We start from the raw sequence: 22106 nt of genomic DNA on the forward strand, positions 1-22106 counted from the left end.
ACAGAAAGCTAGTAACAGAACTTAGAAGTAATATAATAAAGAAATGATAATTATTTGAATACACATGCTTGATTTAACTATAAATACATATGTTGAAACATCACTGCTATTCATTATTTTAAATATTTCATATATCATTTAAAATTAAAGATTTTCATTTATGACATAAGGTGATGGGGTTGTTGCATATTGTGAGTGAATATCCGAAGTGCTAATTTAGGAGTTCACAGTGATGGCCATATACTAGATGAGAAAAAGAAAAATGGAGCTCAGAAGCACAGAGGCAAAAAAGAAATGAGTGAATGATTGATTTGAAAAGAAACTAAAGAGACAGAGTGGTTAAGATTTATTTCATTGCTTTAGGGATACAGGAACTTTACCCCACTAGTTTACATAGCAAAAACTTGGCTGCATTCATTTTATGGCCTTAATTTCTCTTATTGGAGACCTATTATACCTCATCTTTCACTTTCTTTATGAGCCATGTTAATTGAGGTTTCTTTTCTTACAACCAAGGGTTCCTGATTCATAAAAAAATCAGATTTTTATATTGATTTATTTTTATCACCAGAATTTTTTATTTTAAAAGTCAGAGGTTGTTATATTTCCAATTTCTTCATTATTTCCTTATGGTGATTTCTGCTTTTTATTAATATCAGGGAATACTATTGTCAAGGTTTTGTATTTCACTTTCCTTTAAGGAAGGCATATTTTTCCATCAGTAGAAAATTGGAAATGGTGTGATAACATGGAAGAATCATTATTCTTGATTTGACACTAACCATTAACTGATTTGAGAGAAGTATTTAACCATAATGAAGTTAAATATGACCCCCCCAAATCCTATGTTTTCATATGGACTAAAAATGATATTAAATATAAAATACTTCAATTTTAACAAATATTTAGAAAATTGAGAACTATTTGCTCGATGAATTAATGTTGTGTAACATAGTCTTTATAACCTGGTTTACAAACATTATTCCAATCATTTCCTTTTCTTTTCTCATTTCAAAGCATACCTTTATGTGTCAGGCTCAAACTGATTCACAGTCTCATGGTAGGATATAATAATGATTCTCATTGCAAGGTGTCTGTTGAAAACCAAAGATCAGTCAGGCACAGTGGTTCATACTTGTAATCCTAGCTACTCAGGAGGCTGGGATCTGATGATTGCGGTTCAATCAAGCCAGGCACTAAAAAGTTGGAAATGGTGCTGTGTCTCAGGTTTTAGAGCATGAACTTTGAGAAAGTCCAAAGACAGTGCTCAGGCCCTGAGTCCAAACCCCAGGACTGGCAAACAAACAAACAAACAAACAAAAAAACCCCTGAAATTTCACCTCTCCTCCTTTGATGCTGGCCAGGATTTGGTCAGAAGGGATCACTACTACACTGTTGGTGGGAGTGTAAACTTGTCCAACTACTCTGTAAAGCAGTATGGAGGTACCTCTAAAAACTAAACATAGAGCTCCCCTATGACTCAGCAATCCCACTTCTAGGCATCTACCCAAACATCCAGAAACAAAGCCATACTAAACCTACCAGCACAACTATGTTCATTGTAGCATTATTCACCATAGCCAAGATATGGAATCAACCCAGAAGATGAATGGATCATGAAGATGTGGTATATTTACACCATGGAATTCTATACTACCATCAAAAAGAATGGCATTGCCCCATTTGTAAAAAAATGAAAAGACTTGGAAAAAATCATAGTAGCTGATGTAAGATAGACCCAAAGAAACATAGGTTCCATGGTTTCTCTTATTTGTAACAATTAGTATACATTTAACAATCTCCTGATAGAGGATCATGTCCTCTATCACATGTACACATGTCCATATAAGTTGAGGCTAAGTGAAATGAACTCCAGTACATGAAAACAAGAGGTCTATTTTTGTGATGGTTGTTGTCCTGGGCTTGAGCTCAGGGCCTGAGCACTGTCCTTGGACTTTCTCAAGGCTAGAGCTCTACCACTTGAGCCTCAGCACCACTTCCAGCTTTTTTCTCTGTATGTGGTACCGAGGAATCGAACCCGGGTCTTCATGCATGCTAGGCAAGCAATTTAACCACTAGGCCAAACTCCTGGCCCTGTGATGGTTGTTCTTAATGTACAATGTGAAGCTTTCCTTTTTTCTTCTTTTCCCTTTAAAGTTTATCTCATCTTATTTCTGTATCTGAATTTGGTACTTAGTATATTGTAGATATGTTTTGTGTGTGTGTATTTGAAAATGGAAAGGTAAGGGGAAAACAAGATCAGTGGGAGGGGATGAGGGAGAGATAGTGGAAGAAAACATAGGAAGGAGTAACAATGTTCAAGAAGTAATGTACCCTGATGAATGTAACCGCAATCTGTCTGTACATCCTCCCAACAATAAAATAAAAGTTAAAAAAATAAAAAGCAAGTCTGTGAGACTCTTATCTACAATTAATCACCAGAAAGCCTGAAGGAAGTGGTGTTGTGCCTCAATGGGTAGGTGGTAGCCTTGAGCTGAAGAGCTCAGGGACAGACAACACCGAGGCCCAGAGTTCTAGACCCATGACCAGAAGAAAAAAAAGGGCATGAGCAAATTCAAATGTTTAAAAGGTCTAAATTTTATTTTCAGTAAATAATTGTATGATGGTGAATTTTCTCATTTTCTGTAAATCACACTTTCTGCAAGTATAAAAAATGATCAGTTTGGCACATGTGAAGATTCTCCATTTTCATTTCAATCATTCTCACCTTTTTTGATGCCTGTCTATATTTCCCCATGATCCAGTTATTCAAATGAAAGTAAAGCAACAAATTTATCATATTAAACATATTTAGCATAATAAACATTCATTAATAAACAGACATAGATGTAAGGCAGTTTTATGCAAAGTAAAATTATTCAAAAATAAAATTATCTTGAATGATTTATTAAACCTTAAAACTTCTAAATTCCTTAGGACTTTTGATTTCTATAGAAATTAATTGAAGTCATCAATTACAGACTTGTAATAGCAATACAGTAATTTTCTTCTACGATGTGATGTATCTTCATTTCCTGACATATTTTCTACCCTAGTCACACAGTAAATAGATGAGCTTAAATATAGACTATAAAGGGAAGTTCAATTGATTTTGCATTTGTTTATAGAAACCAAGACATTGCTTTTTACTTTTAGAATTGCGTTCAATGACTACATCTATAATCTTTCATACACTGTAGTGTGCATAATACACTGAACAGAGGTGCTAGTATCTTTTTTTTTTAAAAACTCCATCTTTTAAATATACAACTATATATTGAGCTGCTGTAAAACATTTACTCAAAAGAGACTAGAATAAATTTAGAGCAATATAAATATCCGATTGTAGTCAGAAAGATAAAAAATTCAGAAAACATTAGGATGAAATTAATAAAGAGAAATATCAACATACAGAAAGTTCAGGAAATACCAATATTTCTTATATTTAGTCTTGTTTTTAAAATGAGTGTTTTTGTGAAATGATTTACTTACAAATTCATGTATTTTAAGAAGCTTTGGCAACAACTTTAACAAATGAAAATGTAACTACTGGCCTAATCAATATAAGAAAACTTGAAGCTCCTTAGGCAATTCCTCTGGGCCTTAGGGAATTAATATCCCTTTTTTATCCCCCACAAACCCCTGGCACCAAATAACTTTATTTCCATGATTGTTGCACAATTTTACCATTTCTAGAATTTTAAGAAATTTAAAAGGCAAACAATATATTTAGTGTAATTTTTAAAATTTTCCAAGCAATCTGCGACGTTCATTTGTGCTGTTTTATTTCCATAGGTTACTTATCTTTTCTAAGTAGTGTCTCTTTTAATTATAAAATCAGGAGGCTTGTTTCTTCTCATTTGTACACAGCCTTTATTCATTCCTAGTTATTAGCTTGTATAAAAAAACTTAAAACACGTTGTCTACATCTACAGGTCACATTTGCTAAGCCATATGGTAAGTAAAATTTTAATTTGATCAAATTTTAAATTGTTATACAAAGTGTTACAAGTTTGACATTTCTAATGACAATGTAACAGAGCTCAATTTCCTCTACCTGCTAGTTAGAATTTAATATTATGAGGCTCAAAAATTTTACCCATCTTTATGGATATGTTATCATTCCCTAGAAATCTGATGAGGGTGAATCTATTTTTGAATTAATGTTTAACATAGAATAATTGCAGATTTACAGAAAAATATCATGTGAGGTCAGTATTGAACTTTGCTGAACTAGTCTCTCCTAATTGTCTATTTTTGGTACATTTGTTATAAACATTGGCAGAACATTTTTTTCTGAACTTTCGATTGCTGTTTTTATTATCTAAAATTTTCACCACAATTTTTAAAAGAACAAAATGATTTATGTTAATATTGGCTGTACTAGAGTTCAAATTCAGGGCCTTCTGCTTGTAACACAAGCATTCACTGCTACTTGACTGATGTCCTGGGCATATTTTCTTGTATTAGCTACCTTTTAGACAGAACATCACACTTATTTTTATTCATGTTGACCTCCTACTTTTAATCTGAGATTATGAATGTGAGCCTTTAGGTTACCATTTTAATTGAAAGTACTTGTTAACATCTCTGGCTCCAAAATATGATCCTCCTCAGACCAACCTCAAGACAGTTTGCATTGTGGGCTTTGAAAACAGGATTTCCCTTGCAGGATCACAGAGGTAGGTTTGTGATATCTCAGGCATTTGATGAGAGTTTCTCACTTATTTGCTTTTTGGCTTGTTTGTTTTCCTTTTGGGAGCCTTAAGGTTTTTAAGCAGCACTGTGTAGAAAATCACTCATTAGTTATGAGTTATCAAAATTTTCATTACAAATATGTTTATAATATTTCTTTCACATTTTAATGTTCATAGGATAGGGAGTAGTTTCATTACTTTTTTTTTTTTATTTTGTGGGTCATGGGGCTTGAACTTGGCCTGGCTACTGTCCCTGAGCTCTTCAGCTAAAGGCTACTGCCCTGCCCTTGAGTCAAGCCCCACTTCCAGTTTTCTAGAAGTTAATAGGAGATAAAAGTCTCAGGTACTTTGAACCTTGATCCTCAGATCATAGCCTCCTTAGTAGCTAGGATTACATGCGTGAGCCACCGCACCCAGCTGAGAGTAGTATCATTTTTAATCATGGATATTTGTTATCCAGATTATGGTTTCAAGAATTTTATTTTCCTTTCTCAAATAAGCAATTTTAAAAAGATTTGAATAAATTATTTTAGATCTTCTCTTTCTTTGAGGTATTTACATATAGCTATAAATTTCTACCTAACAACTATATTTCTTCATGATACAATTTTGATATAGTGGACTAATTTTCATTTTGTTCAAAATACTTTAAGAAATATTTTTAATATTTGCTCTTTAGCTGAGTATTGCTTCATTTGGTATTCTAGTATTTTGGAATTTTCGATGTATCTTTCTCTACTGATACCTAAATTGATTCCATTATAGTCTGAGAACTTACTTTATGTGGTTTTTGTTTACATTTGTTATGTTGTTTATTGAGCAGTATATTATTTATCTTGATAAATGTTCCACGTGATTTTGTGCAAATGTGATTTCTTTCCTTGTTGGTTTTTAAAAATATAAAAAATATAAATGATTGTTGCTCTTTAGGTTGACTATTTATTGACTTTTTGCCTACTGATCTATCAAAAAGTGAAAAATGAATATTGAAATGTTCCAATAAAGTAGATTAATTCATCTTCTTAGTAATTCATTAACATGTTGTCCCACATTTTGACATTGTTGTTACGTCATCTTATTGATTGTTAATTCTTTAAAAAGTAACACTTTTTACAATGACTATTATTCTCATCACTGATAACCTTGCTTAATGTAATTTATGTGCCCACTCCACCTGTCTTTTGATTATGATAATGTGGTGTGTTATACATAACTTCTCAAGATAAAGTTTTATTATTGCTTTTTAGCTTCACACAATTTACATTGGCTATTAGACATGATATATCTGGACTAAGTAGGGTAAATACACAATGTTTGTTTTTATGTTAATATAGCTAGGATAACTTGTTAAATGAGACATAGACTATTTCTATCATGCATTATTATAATTGATGTATTGGTTACCATGTGGAACATATTTACAGAGATAAAGCATTTTACATTTCTGTAATTAAGTGTTTGAATGAACCTCTGTCCCTAATCTTGACATATAATAAGTGTTTCTCAGTTTTTATCTTCCTGTAGATATACAGAAGACAGAAGAAATGAGATGAGTTAATTTCTTTGCAATCAGATTTGCTGTCTTTGGTGATATCTCTCTGCTTGTTATTTTCATGTGTGTATATTTTTGTTTGTGTCTGTTCAAGTATTTATTTCTTATTTAGAGTTTTTATTTATGTAAATTTATTTCAGTAAAATCAGTTGTAATGATTTTATGCAATTTGTGTATGCTAGCATATCCAAAATGTGACAATTTCCTCAAATGTATTTCTTTGCATGTTCACTTTCTGATGTGTCTTTTACTGAGAAAATGTTTTTAGTTTATGTAGCTGTTTTTATTGTATGTTTTAATTATTTTATGTTGTTGCTCTTTTTTTGTCCTAAGAAAAATACTCTTTGCCAAGCTGCTATAGTTTTCTCCTATGTTTATTTATAGAATTACTATGGTGTGATGTTTCACACTTAGAGCAATGATCCATTTCAAGTCAATTTGTGCAAAGTGTGATGGTGTTGTAAGCATAACGGTCCATTTTTGTTTCTTGAGATGCTCAGTACATAATTCCATCTGGTCCTAGGTTTCTTTGACTAGAGACTGAATAACTGACTCAACTTAGTTATCAATGTGTTCAGAATTTCAGATTTTCATGGTTCTGATTTAGTAGGTTTTAAGTTTCTGTGAACTCATCATTTCTTCTTGGTATCCATTTTGTTAGCATACAGTTATTAAGCCATTCCTTATCATCTTTTGGTAAATTTATGTCACCAGTTGAAAGGAATATTCCTTAATACCTGAGTTTATATGAATTTCTTTTCTTCCTTGGTTTGCACAGTGATTTGTCTTTATTTCAGCTTTTCAGGAAAAAAGAACTCAATTTCATTCGTTTCTATAGTATTTTAACTTTACTTTTTATTTTCCTTATGTTATCTTTGGACTTTTATTCTCTTTCTGATTTTACAGATATAATATTGTGTTGTTTATTTGAGATATGTTTCCCTTTGTAAGGTATTTATTTCTTTATATCTCTTGGTTAGAATGCTTTTATAGTAGCCTCCAAGAATTTCTACTTGCATTTCCAATATTTAGTTTTTCTGTTTTTTGTTGTTTGTTCTTTCGGAAGGGAAAATAGTACTTTCAATTTGCAAAACTGAAAAAAATGAAATTTTGCTATTAGTTTCTTTTTTTAAAAAAACTTTATGCATGGAAGTTACTCTAAGAATTTAAAATTAATTCCATATAGGGCTTGGGGACAAAATGGCCCAGGGTTTAGCTTAGTCTTGTCTGGTCTGCTTTTGTCTGGTTTGATTCAGTCTTGTCTGGTCTCCTATAGTCTCATCTGTTCCTGTCCCGTCTAGTCCAATTCTGTCATCTGGTCCCATCTGGTCTGGTCTCAGTTGATCTAGTCTGCTCTAATCTGATACCCTCTGGTCTGGTTTGGTCTGGTCTGGTCCAGTCTAGTCCAGTTCAATCCAGTTCTGTCTGGTCTATCCGGCCTCATCCAGTCCAGTCTTATCTATAGGTCTGGTCTTGTCAGGTCTTGCTGCTGGTTGTGCTCAAAACTGTTAGCGGACTGCCTAACTTTTTCCTCTGTGGCCATAATCCCTGTCTCTGTACCATTATGGCTCACTTGGTGTAAATCTTTAGCTTTAAGCTTTTCATTAAAATGCTTAAACTGGTTTCTTGTCAAGAAATCAGGTGGGCTCAACCTATATTTCCATCATCTTACCTTAAAATTGTATCTAGTATGTCCTTGTTTATGGACATTTGGGTAAATGCCCAGGAGTGAGAATGCTGGGTATTAGGGGAGCTCTATGTTTAGTCTTTTGATAAACCGCCATATTCTAATGTTTTTAATCAAAAGAATCTAGTTTATAATTTTAAATTTTGCTTTTTCTTAGTACTTATTCTTAAATATATTATTTAGCTTTTATTATTATTGTAATTGATTTTCAATTTTATGCTATTGTGAGGAAAATACTATTCAAAATGATATAAACTTTGTTACATTTAGTTAAGAAGAGCTTGTGTCCCCAACAATCTATCTTTAAAACTGATTCATTTGCACATAAGAAAAATGTTATATCTGGTTCATTGTGAACTCCAAGTTAGGGGAAAAGTACCCAGGAAGTTATACATTTAGAAGTTCTTGCTTAAGTTAATTTCAATAGATGCTTTTAATATCCTCTTGGAAGATTATCTAATGCAAAACACTTACCATTTATTCATATTTGTATATGTCAATTTTGCTATGGAAAACTTAAATAAGTAATATCAGGAAGATAATGCTTCTCTATAATTTTCATAATGAGAGATTTTATAATTTTATGCACTTTTCTCTTCCTTGAACTCTATACTTTCATCTCTTATCCCTCTGTACTCACTTATTATCACTTTTTTGGTGTACATATTGAAATATATGTTTTTTTCTTCAGTTATTTGATAGATGTGTATAATTTTAATCATGATTTCAAATGTTTACCTTGCCCGAGTGTTGTTGAATATTTACTTTGTTCAAAACGTTCTTCACTGTGTCTACTCATTCAGTTGCTTCATATTCTAAAATCTAGCTTTGTTGTTTTTGGTTTCTTTTGGTATGTAACATTTTTTTGGAATTATGTCTTTTCTGGGTAGTTTTGAAATCAGTGGAAAACAAAACACTGGGATTTCCCTCGGGCCCCATTCCTAGCCTTTCCTTCTTTAGTGTGGCTTCTGATTTCTAAAACAAGACAATTCCTCAGGAGGCAGACAAATAAGAAATCATATCGTTTTCCCTTATTTCTTAAAAATGCAACTGTAACTATATCTCAAATAACAGTGTCTACCTACTAGATAATATATATATATATATATTATATATACAACAAAAATATGTCCCTAAGAAAATCAATAGGAAAAGTCTTCTGAGGAGAACCAGGCTTTCTTTCCCATATGAAGTCAAAATTCACAAAGAAATAATGGGAGCTTTCTTTCTGTCTGATGTTTTACAACTAAACAAAAACCTTAAAAATATTTTCTAATATGATAAGGAATATTTACATATTTAAATATACTTTCAAAACCACACATTTAAAAGAATCCACAACATCTAGTTACCACACATGGTTTTCCTTGTAGAAATAAAGTTGTTTCCTATACCTAGAATAAGTAACATTAATACAAAGTTGAAGTATGGAAAGATTCTTATGAAATATAGAAAGTATTATAAAAACATATGTAATTGATCATCTCATTTGCAAATAATCTTGCATTTTCAAAGTCTCTCTGAAACAGCAAGCATGCTATGTTGTGAATTCTTGCAGTGGTAATTTCAACACTAACCATTCTTGCCCATGATTCATAAATCACTTCTAAAATCCACTGCCTAGAAAAACAGAGAAAAGATGACAAGAAATCCCAAACTTCAACTAACCACACTGTCAACATCTCCTACTCATGCTGCTCCGTCTACATAAAAATATGAATACATGCCTCAGGAATTATCATATGAGCATTGGGCATTTTAAAATATTAGCTAAGTTTAGGTTTTAAGAATCATTTCACCAACATTACCTCTACTTGAAAAATGGAACAATAAACATTTGATTAAATATATGCATAATATGCAGCTAATCTATAACAAAAGGAATTATAATATAATAAGGATTAAATTTGAGTAAATTATTGAGATATTATGATAACAAATATTTTCTATTAAACCAGAATTATGTGGAACATGAATTTTGCTCTTGTAAGATGACATTGAACAATGAAATTACAACTTAGTATAATAGCAAAATTTCAACAACCAAATTTTTTACATTGGATGTAAAGCAAGAGTGCAAAAACAAGTATCTCTTTGGCAATTAGAACAATGTTTTTGACTTTTGCTTACTTATTTAGAGTGTACCAGCGTGAACTTATGAGTCCAAATATTCAAAATAAAGATGACAAAAGATTTTTGCCTTATGCCTTTTCATTCAATATTCATCCAATATGAAATATGGAGAGCCATCTGGATAGATAGAGTATTTGCTTTTGCAGGCAAAATGGCATGAAAAATGAAAATGGTATTTTCAATTTTGAATCATTCTTCTACTTTCTGAGAGATTTATCTTTCTACTATATTTCATTAAGGGACATAAACATTTTTTCTAAGAAAAATCCTGATATGAAATGCTTGATTCCTACTAGTGTATAAGATATACATTAAACAAACATCATTTAACCTACTTGGTGAAGTAATTAATTGCAATTACATTCTTATTACATATTGACTATAAGTGATTATAGATAAAATTTTCATTCTCACTCATATGTCCAGTCTTACTTAAAACAAGCATTTAAGCTGTTGTTTGAATTAGTGCTAGCCAATCAAATCATTAGATTTACCACAAGGAGCATGTTAACTACATACATGTGATTCTTGACCATAAAAAGATAATTTCAATTAATAAAATAAAAATAAAAAAATCAAATGAAATAAATTACATTGTACAAATAAATTATTCTGCACAGATTTAAAGTGACCAGAGAAAATGAGGCTATTGTTCTAACCAAATGTAACTATATAATTTTTGCAACTGGTGTGTGTTATGATTCTTTCAACAGACAAGAGAAAATATGAAATCCTGTAAGCAGTGCTTAATAGGTAAGCTCAGATGACTACAAAGCTGATACACTTGTGGAGAGTAAATACTGTGTTCATAAAGGTTCATAGGAAAAAAGGACTCTGCTGGAATTAGATTAGAAGCCATTCATGTCACATTATGGCAAAGAACCTGTCTATACTTTGTCCATGCTCTGAGATTTTTGCAGGAGGCTAGTTTAAAGGTGATGGGATAACAATATAGCAGAGGAAATTTCAAAGAAATATGACATCCGGGCTTTGGCATTATTATTTTCAGCGGTTTTAAGACAGATTTACAGAGAAAATTGTGACCATGAAGATGGGTAAGAACTTTGAAAACCCTGAAATTTTGCCTAGAAAAAAAATCGGGACAATAAGAATTTCTAATGTAGTAATTAGGGCCATAGATTCAAGCCAAGTATTTTACATTTGAACATTAGGCAAAAAAAAAAAAAGACTTGAATTGACTGGGTCCCACTCATTGCAGTTTCAAGGATATAAAGGTTTTAACTCATTTATCAGGCTTATAAGTTTTTTCCCATGTATTTTTATTGTAATTAATAAAGGGTTACATTATATTCAGCAAACATAGGGTGCATTACTTCACATACTTTGATACCCTTTCTCATGTCTTAGTCCCCATTTCTCTCCCCCCACTCCCACTCCTCATCTTGTTTTCCCCCCTTCCCTATCTGATTTCAAATAACCAAATACACATATATCAAATTATCAGATAACAAGGTGAAATACGGTAACAATTTGAGATAAACAAGGGACAGCAAACGAGATGAGAAATAACATAGTACATTAAGGTCAACAATCACTGTTATATGTCTTTTTTTTTACTATATCCATGAGGTCCTTTCACTTAGTGTCATACTGTACAGCCTTATGTATCTAGGTTTTTGTTCCATTGTAAATTTCTGCTAGGAGAGCCCAAAGTTTCTATTGATTATGACAAATGAGGGAAACCATTGAGCCTATGTTCCTTTGAGTCTGGCTTACTTTACTTAATATGATTTTTTTGAAGTCTTTCCATATCCTTACAAATGGGGCAATGACGTTCTTTCTGACAGCAGCATAGAATTCCATTGTGTATAAATACCACATCTATTGATCCACTCATCAACTAAGGGGCATCTGAGTTGGTTCTATATCTTTGCTATATCTTTGCTGTTATTAGATTTCTTGATCATGGCCATTCTAACTGGAGTGCAGTGGTATCTCAGAGTTGTTTTGATTTGCATTTATTTTATGGCCAGAGATGTGGAGCATTTCTTCATGTGTCTATAAGCCATTCTTATTTCTTCTTCAGAGAAGACTCTCTTTAACTCTTTGGCCCATCTTTTAATGGGATGGTTGCTACTTTGGAGATTAATTTTGGAGTGATTCGATTTTTTGAGCTGATGATATATTGTAGATATGAGGTCTTTGTCTGTTGTATGGTTAGTGAAGATGTGTTCCCACTCTGTAGGCTTTCTAGTTAATTTGCTAGCTATGTCCGTTGCCATACAAAAGCTCTGCAGTTTAATGCAGTTCCACTTGTCCAGACTTTCTCTGATTTGCTGTGCCAAGACCTAGTGTATCTCCTATTCTTTCTTGTAAAGAATCCTGGTGCAGGGTGAAAAAGAAGGATCCAACTTTAATTTTCTGCAGGTGCTTAATCAGTTCTGCCAGCACTATTTGTTAAAGAAGCTGTCTTTCTTCCATTCTATTTTTTGGCTCCCTTATCAAAGATTAGGTGGCCGTAGGTCTGTAGGTTAATATCTGGGTCCTCAGTTCTATTCCATTTGTCTTCAGGCATGTTCTTGTGCTAGTACCAAGCTGTTTTGGCCACTGTAGCTCTTAAATGGAGTCTAAAGTTTGGTACTGAAATTCCTCCTGTGCGTTCTTTCTGCTAAGAACTGTTTTTGCTATACGGAGTTATTTATTATTCCAGATGAAATTTTGGATTGCCTCTTCTATTTCTTTAAAGAATGACATTGGGATATTGATGGGTATTGCGTTGAATTTGTAGACAGCCCTTGGCAAGTTTGCCGTTTTCACAATGTTAATTCTTCTAATCCAGAAGAATGGGAGGTTTTTCTATTTCCTCGGTTCTGCTTAAATTTCCTTTTTTAGGGTTTATAGTTTTCATCAAATGGTCCTTTACATTCTTAGTAAAATTAAATCCTATGTACTTTATACTCCTTGAAGCTATTGCAAAAGGAGTTGTTTTCCTGATTGTTGCCTCGTTCCTGTCATTGTATGCATATGGAAAGGCAGGTGGATTTTGAGAGTCAATTTTATACCCTGCTACCTGGTCAAAGTTTTGAGTCAGATCAAGCACCTTGGAAGTGGAGTCTATAAGGTTCTTTAATTACAGAATCATAGAATCATATCATCTGCACAGAGAGAGAAAATTTCACTTCCTCTTTCCCTATTTGGATCTCCTTTATTCTTGCTTCTTGCCTTATTGCTCTGGCTAGGAATTCTAATACTACGTTAAAGAGGAGTGGCAAGAGTGGACATCCTTGTCTTTTTCCTGATTTTAGAAGGAATGGCTTTAGTTTTGCACCATTAAGTATAATGCTAGCTGTGTGTTTGTCATACACAGCTTTTATTATACTGAGGAATGTTCCATGGATTCCTAGTTTCTCCAGATCTTTTAGCAGAAAGGGGTGTTGGAACTTATCAAATGTCTTTTCTGAATCTATTGAGACAATCATGGGATTCTTGTACTTGCTCCTGTTGATGTGTTGAGTTACATTAATTGATTTGTGTATGTTAAACCAGCTTTACATCCCTGTGATGAAACCTGTTTGATCATAGTGTATAATATTTTTGATGAGTTGCTGAAGATGGTTGGCCAGTTTTTTGTTGAGAAGTTTTGCATCAATTTTCATGAAAGATATGGGTCTATAGTTCTGTTTCTTTTATGAATCTCTGTCTGGTTTTGGTATGAGTGTTATACTGGCTTTGTAGAATGAGTTTGGTAAAGAGCCTTCATTTTCAATTTCGTTGAAGAGCTTGAGGAGTACTGATGTGAGCTCTGCTTTGAAGACCTTATAGAATTCAGCTGTGAATCTTTCTGGCCCTGGGCTTTTCTTAGATGGAAGGTCTTTTATTGCCATTTCAATTTCAGTGCTTGACATAGGTCGGTTTAGTTCGATTAGGTCTTCTTGGTTCAGTGTGTGTATGTTAATATTGGCTAGAAATTCATCCATTTCTTCTAGATTCTCAAATTTGTTGGCATAAAGGTTTGAAAAGTATTCCCTCATGATGCTCTGGATCTTGGTAATTTCTGTAGTGATATTACTATTCTTGTCTGTGATTGTGTTTATTTGGGTGTGCTCCCTTCTTTTTTGGTAAGATTTGCTAAAGGTCTGTCAATTTTGTTAATTTTTTCAAAGAACCAACTCCTTGATTTGTTGATTCTTTCAATTGGTTTTTCTTTACTCCAATTCATTTAATTCTGCTTTGATTTTCATAATTTGCTTCCTTCTACTGGGATTAGGGCTGGTTTGTCGCTCTTTTTCTAGGAGCTTAAGATGAAACAATAAATTGGTGGTTTGTGATTTTTCCAATTTTTAATGTAGGCACTCATAGCTATAAATTTTCCTCTGAGTGCTTCCTTCGCTGTGTCCCAAAGAAGCTGGTATTCGGTGTGCTCCTATTCATTAAATTTCATAAACTCTTCAATTTCTGTTCTGATCTTCTCAATGACCCATTAGTGATTCAATAATGTGGTGTTCAATCTCCATAAGTTACTGGGTTTTTGTTGGTGGAGATTGGTGTTAAGTTCCAATTTGATGCCCTTGAGATCTGAGAGAATTCAGGGAATAATTTCAGTGTTTGTGAATCTGCGCAGGTTTGCTTTATGCCCTAAAATGTGGTGTATTTTGGAAAGTGTTCTATATGCTGCTGAAAAAAAAGTATATTGTGATATTGCTGGGTGAAATAATCTGCAGATGTCTGTTAGATCTAGTTGGCTTAAACGGTTGTTCAATTCTGAGTTTTCTCACTTTAGTTTTTGCCTGGTTGATCTGTCCATTGGTGAGAGTGGTGTGTTAAAGTTACCAACAATCACTGTGTTTCAATCTATGTGTGGTTTTAGTGAAAGTATAGTTTGCTTGATGAAGTTCGGTGCTCCAGGATTATGTGTGTAAATATTTAGGATGGTTATGTCCTCCTGAAAGAGACATTACTTTATTAGTGTGTAGTTACCTTCTTTGTCTTTTCTCACTAATTTTAGTTTGAAGTCCATTTTTTTTCTGATATGAGGATAGCAACTCCAGCCTGTTTATGGGGGCTGTTAGTGTGAAAAACTTTATTACAACCTCTTACTTTCAAAAAAATATTTGTTTTTGAGGGCAAGATGTGTCTCTTGAAAAGAGCAGAGTGATGGATCTTGCTTTTTGATCCAACTAGACAGTCTATGCCATTTAATTGGAGAATTAGTCCACTGATATTGAGTTAGGATTGAAAAATATTCACTAGTGCCTGCCACTTTTAAAAGCTTTCATTGGGGCCTGTGGCTTGACAGTTCTTAAGTTATTTAGCTGGTATGATTTTTAGGTGCCATTTCTTTGTCAGTATCACATTTGTGTTGGTTTTCAATGTGTAGAATATCTTTGAGAATTTTCTGTAATGGTTTGGTTGCTACATAATGTTCCAACTTTTCCTTGGAATGGAACGTTTTTATTGTTCCCTCAGTTATGAATGAGAGCTTAGCTGTATACAGTATCCTTAGTTGGTAGTTATTTGTCTTAAGGGCCTGACATATATCCTTCCAATCTCTTCTTGCTTGCATGGTCTCTGCTGAGAAGTCTGGGGTTATTCTGATTGCTTCTCCTTTGTAGGTGATTGTTCTCTTCTCTCTGGCTGCTTTTAGGATCCTATCTTTGTTCTCTTTTGATCATGTATGGATTATAATGTGGTGATGTGATGTCCTTTTCTGGTCAGGTCTGTTTGGGGTTCTAAAGGCTTCTTGTATCTGCCCTTCTGGATATTTGGGAAGTTCTCTGAGATGATTCCCTGAAGTATATTTCCAATACCATTGCCCTCTTTCTCCAGGTCTTCTTCAATACCAGTTAGCCTTAAATTAGGCTTCCTAATTGTATCTTAGACCTCGTGAAGCATTCTCTCATATTTCCAAGATTTGGTTCGTTCTCTGTAACAACTAGGGTTTCTTCAACCCCAGAGATTCTTTCTTCTGCATTGTCTAACCTGCTATCAATACTTTCTACTTTATTTTTCATTTCCCTTCCTTCCAATTGTTCATGTATGATTCCTTGCATCTCTTGTTTTAGATCGTGTATGGACTTCTTTAATTCCTTGATTTCCATTTGAGTGGCTACCTTAGCAGCTTTGCTGTCATTGGACATTTATTGGAGTTCAATCATCTCTTTTTTTTGGATTCTATGAATTCTTCCATTTTTATTTGTAAATCCTTTATTATGGCCTCCTTTGTGGCTTTCTCATGTTCATGTATCACCTTGTTTACGGTTTCATCTCATTTAGATATGGCTTCCTCACATATCTCTTTCTGTATGTTTTCAAACTTTTCATTAATCATGTTTATCAATTGCATTTGTGTAGCATTTAGAAAACTCTCCTCTAGTTTTGCCATTGACTGTTCCATTACCCATTTAGATTTGGTGGGAGATGCTATTCCTTGATTTGCCATTTTTCTTGAGTTTCTCGTTCTGCCCATTTGAAAACAGGAGCAAGATTAATATTGCACAAAATTACAATTTTTAACATATAACCAACCTAAAGCTGGCCAGACAATAGATGTTCACAATTTTAGTGTTATCACTATCTCTCTCTTTTTGTGCACTTACAGAAAATCTAATACCACCACCGGTCACTGTTTTATGACTAAAAAATAACACCTCATTCCAATCTCTATTGTATTTAAGTCCCTCTGGACCTACAGTATAATTGAACACCTAGACACAGTACTGCTGAACAACCATCCACTGTAGATCAATGCATTATAAAAGTTGAAGGATAAACAGAGGACCAGAGATAGAAAAATAGTAGGAAAGACAAGAGGGGAGGTAAGAAAAGAGTAATGTAGAAGTGTGAGATTAATATAGTAATGAACAAAAGGGATAGCATAAGGATAACTGACCTAAGATGGTAGAAAAGTAAAATAGTTGATTACAAAATTTAGAAAAAAATAAGATAAAACTTATGAAAATAAGAAGAGTAATGAGAATATATAAAGAAAAGAGGAAGATATAAATAGGAGAGTTCAATGATAAAATTTTTTAAAAAGTAAAAATATACAAACAAAAAGAAAAACACGAAAAAAGGTGGGGAGAGACCCTACACAATTGTGAGTTCTTAGACAAGAAATGCTAGGGCTAAGAACCCAGAGATTAAAAAGCAGTTGATTGTATCAATAAAACTATCATTTGTATTCAGTCTGTACCCAGTGCTGTCACTATGTTTCTGGGAATGACCACAATGACAGAAGGAAAGCGTGGGTTGGGGGGGAAAGGAAAGAATCATAACATAAAAGGTGGAGGTATAATGGCAAAAAAAATAAGAACACATAAACATGCAAATGAAAAAAGGTAGAAAAAAAGGGGGGCTATTCTTCAGTTTGTTCTTTGGGGGGACAGGATAGGAAACTTGTTTCTCCACTAAATTCGGGATCCAAACACTTCAAAAGGTCTTTTTCTTTTGCGATTTGACTTTGCGTTTTTTTCAGATCAGTTTGCTTGATTGGGCAGAAAACAATAAATATAGTGAAGCTGAGAGCCGCTTTATTCACCAGGAGTTCGACCCCGCCCAGGGGGAGGAACTTCTGCTAGCACTGGAGCCGTGTGTCTGGCTAAGCTGCCTCTGGGAAAACCTTTGCCCTTTAAATAAATGGCAATGCCAATGCCACTTCTCAGGCTTCAGTTGGTTTGACAGAGTCCTTGCCAGCAGTCAAGACGGCCCTGCTCTCGGTTGGTGGGGGAGGGGATTCCTTCCTAAAGCCGTTCTGCAAGCACAAGTGGAAACTTCTCCATGGAGGTACCCAAAACTTGCTGGATTTTCTGGTTCTATGAAGCTGGCAGGTCCACGCCAAGGATGGATGATGGCTCTGGGCTCATGCAGGCTCTGTCTGGCTCTCTGGAGCCAGCAGGTCTGTGCTGCCAAGAAGCACTGTCTGCTCAGGTTCCGGAAGGCCCAAGGTGTACTTCTACAGACACTATAAGTTTTATTCAGTTACCATGTAGTGACTGATTTTCCCTTTCTTCCAACTAATAAGTAATGTCCTCTGATTGGCATATATATTGTAAATCATTATCCCCATAGTTATGATCCAGGTCATTTATTACTCACCACACAAACAACACAAGTTGTGTACCTTAGCACTGTTTTCCAAATCCCAGTCCCCTTACAACAGATTGAAAAAGAACAATATGTTGTGTTGCATACATTTCTGGAGTCTGAGCTTTAATAGCCTGATTAGATAGTTTTTCATCCTCTTTCTTACAGAAATAGGATTCCTTACTCAGAAAATTTCTCCAAGACAGAAAAGAATAGTAACTCTCACTCTACCCTCTTGGGACATAACTACACACCTCCATGAAGGAAAAGGACAAAGATTTTATGCTTCAAGAACTTTCCAAAAGCCTCTGTATGTGGAGAGATACTTTCCCAATTTTCTATAGTACACTTACTGCTCAAAATGCTCTCTTCTTCAAGGGTATTGACCACAGAGAAAAACTAAAATATTCAGAGTGAATCTTTTCCCAAGAGTTTCACTTTTTATTTCCACACAGTTTGAGACCTTGGTGACATTCCCCATGCAAATGGCATACTACCAGCCTCTCTTGCTAATACACTACATGTTTTTATGTAACATTTCATTAAGCTATTGTCTGCATGACTCTGGACATTAGCTAGTGGTCAACCTGTGGTATTGATTTCAGCCATATCCCAGATGTCTTGAAACCAGCCAGATTATGCTCCCCTTAAGTTCCTATACTGAGTATTCCATTTGGCTTTAGACATTATTCCATACACAGAAACATGTAATAACACAGATCTACTTGGCCTAAAATAAAAACTTCTAGGACATTTCTGTCATCCACAGAATTGTTGGGCAATGGGCTAAACCTAACTTGAGAGGTTATCAAGACCCCTGATATACTAATTGGCACACTTATACCACTTTTTCCAACTGAATAGCCATGAAAGGTAATATTTATTCATACAGTAGGCTTAATCAATCAATTGCTCATCTCCCTGGGAAATCTCCCTTTACAGTGGGTTCTGAAAGCATCCAATGTATGTAAGATAACCCCTTAAATTCAAGAAGCTGAATCAAGGGTCTTGCATTTGTCAGGCAAGCACTACATCATATGAAGTCTACCCAAAGCTCCTAGGTGGAAAATATATCATTATGAAACCTAAGTTGGCAATACATCGTATGTAACATCTTTAGAGAATCCATAAAAACACCCAGGGTAGCAGTTGTTAAGGTTTAGGGTTCCAGGTACATTCTAGGCGATTTTTGTCGTAACAGAAACTGCCTCAAGAAAATGAGCCTAACCAATTCTGTTTGTTTAAACAATTCTATCTGTCAGTGGAATGTCTTTGTCATCATAGCATCAATATGAGGAAGCATCAAGATGTGTTATGTTTCAGTCTTTAGGGTGCAAGTTCCATAAACTGGGCTTCACTGGTCAGAAATTAGTTTAGGGGGTAGTTACACTGGAGAAATTAAATGTGTCAGATTGTATCTGATTAATTTCCCAATTCTTACTTTCACTAAAATGTTGCATTATAACATTGTATTCATCAACCAACCACACACATTCCTACAATGACAACAGATGGCATTGGAGCTGAGAGAATTTCCTGTCACTATTGACATTGTAGCTCTTAGACTATGTGACCACAGAACATTACTCACAGATCTTTGTGATGATGTGGTGTGAATAACCCAAGAAGTTGCCAATCCTATATAGTTATATAGCACAACTATTTACATAAGGTATGCTTTGTAACAGGGGTACTAACATATGTATTTACTAATACATGTACTTACTACACTGGTAACCATTGTTTTTATGTACTCCATTCATTTAGGCAGTATACTGATCCAGCCAGTAATAGCCTAATACATGTTGTTACTGTGTTTTGATTACTTCAAAAATGAACCATGAATTTCTGACCTATGCTATATATGTTTGTATAATACAACGTATGAAATTTGCACAATATCAAAATTCTGTTAGTGACTCATTTCTTAGACTATACCAACAATAAAGGTCTCATATCTTCAATTGCAGATGTATAATTCAGCCAAATAATATAACACATATTGACATATACATATGTGTGTATATACTATGTAGTTTTACATAATTTTCATCTTTGTAAATTTATCCAGGGGTACTATTTAGATATTAATTTACTTTTTCTTCATCCTTTTTTCTTTAGGTGTACCTAGTACACACGCAAGTTTTTACCTTCACCATGTGTTTACATTTATAATAAAAATAAGCCAGGGTATTTGAATTAAGTGTGATTTTTATGGCAGTCAATTGCTGAAGATATGACCTCGAGAAATGACAATGGATGCCTAGTCTGTAGGTTATTGTTTAGGCTATTTTGTAGCATAGCAATTGCCTTGACAATTTCATTTTACAGAGTTAAGAATTTAAAAACAACTCCATTTATATTTGAGTGAGACTATATTTGAGTGGGGCAAATGAATGCAAAGAAAAGATTGATGCTTGTTCTACACTGAAAAAGCTTTCCTGTTAAGTTATCAGTTTCATTGTTGTGGAGACAGCAGTTTCAGCTAGAGATATCAGGAAATATATTTGTCACAGTTCTTTGTAAAGTTACATGTATCAGTTTAAGAGTATAGACTTAAGACTGGGAGAGAAAATTTAGAGCTGTAACAAAAGCTGTTTCTTTCAATCTTAATACAATAAGATTATTGTTCAAATTCATTCAAATATAAGCAATAAACATTTAATAGTTATTTTGCATACCCATAATTTAGGAATTTTTGATTATATGTATAATTCAAGTCTTATTTGTTCTAAGTTATTTGTTTAATGTTTGGATTGCACAGATTCTTGAGTTTTATTTGAGGTTTATTTGAGATTTATTAGAGGTTTCACTTTATTTTCTCAAATACTATTGACATTTGTGTGTTTAAAAATGGTGTCCTTTTACAAGTGAATCAATTCATTTAAACATTGAAATTCACCTTGTACATACTGACATAAACCTTGCACCTCTTTGTATGCTGTTCACTAAAGTACAAAAAGATGTAGAAAGATAAGAACTTTCCCACCAAGAATTTGAAGTAAGAAAAACAATAAGAATACTTGGAATAACACTAAGTGGGAAAGCACTCTCCGGTGCTGAGAAATGAGCTGATTTGGAACTGAGGAATATCCTAAGATACTGAGATCTGAGAGCATTTAACAAATGAACGAAGAAAGTATATCCAAACCTTGACAATGATAGGCAAGAAAATACTAGAAAGCCACAGCTTCAAGGAATTAACATAGGGTAAGTGGAGTCAAAACAAAAGAAATAGATAAGGACAGGATAGAAAATTCTATTTTAAAATTAAGCATTAATGAGAGTCAACAAAACTATCCTGAGGCAAAAATATGTAAAGACTTTGAATTTAATAATAGGAATTAAAATTATTTAAAAAAGTTTTCCTAGTTGTTTTCTAATTGAAGACTATTAAGAATCATTGACAGCTTAATAAGTGTAATAGATATTTAAACGAATGAAATACAATTTTCAATAGTTTTCATTGAAGAGCTAAAAAAAGCGCCCTCATTCTGAAGCAGCAACCGTCTTGTTGTTTATGTAAGCTGTTCAGGGTGTAGAGATGAAAAATAACTACCCCCAGACCCAAAATTATTCCCCATCAATAAGCAGAATAAAAAGAAAACTCTGATTCAAAAAATCTCCAAGGACCCAAAGGCTGAATAAACAGGAACTTCTGGACTCTAGTTGGCCACTGTTCGCCCAGGTGTCCATAAGCTCCAGGAACTAACTTATTTTGTGTCAAAATTAGACTGCATGTATAGCATTGTATAGCATTTGTTTCCCAAACCATAAAACTACTTTTTGACAGTTGAATGGTCCAGCCGGTGTGAGAACTTCCCATCAGTTTCCACCAGCCTGGGAAGCTCCCTAATCCCTATCTTATCTCACTCGACCACCTGATGGGTGTAAACCTGTGATGTTTGCCTTTAAAAAGACTGTGTGAACCCTTACTGTCAACTCTCTCCTCCCCCACCTTACTGCCTCACTGCCTCAGGGTGCGCCTGGACAG

The sequence above is a fragment of the Megascapheus bottae genome, chromosome 5 (assembly GCF_031878675.1).
Source record: "Megascapheus bottae isolate mThoBot1 chromosome 5, mThoBot2.hap1, whole genome shotgun sequence".
Taxonomy (NCBI): domain Eukaryota; kingdom Metazoa; phylum Chordata; class Mammalia; order Rodentia; family Geomyidae; genus Megascapheus; species Megascapheus bottae.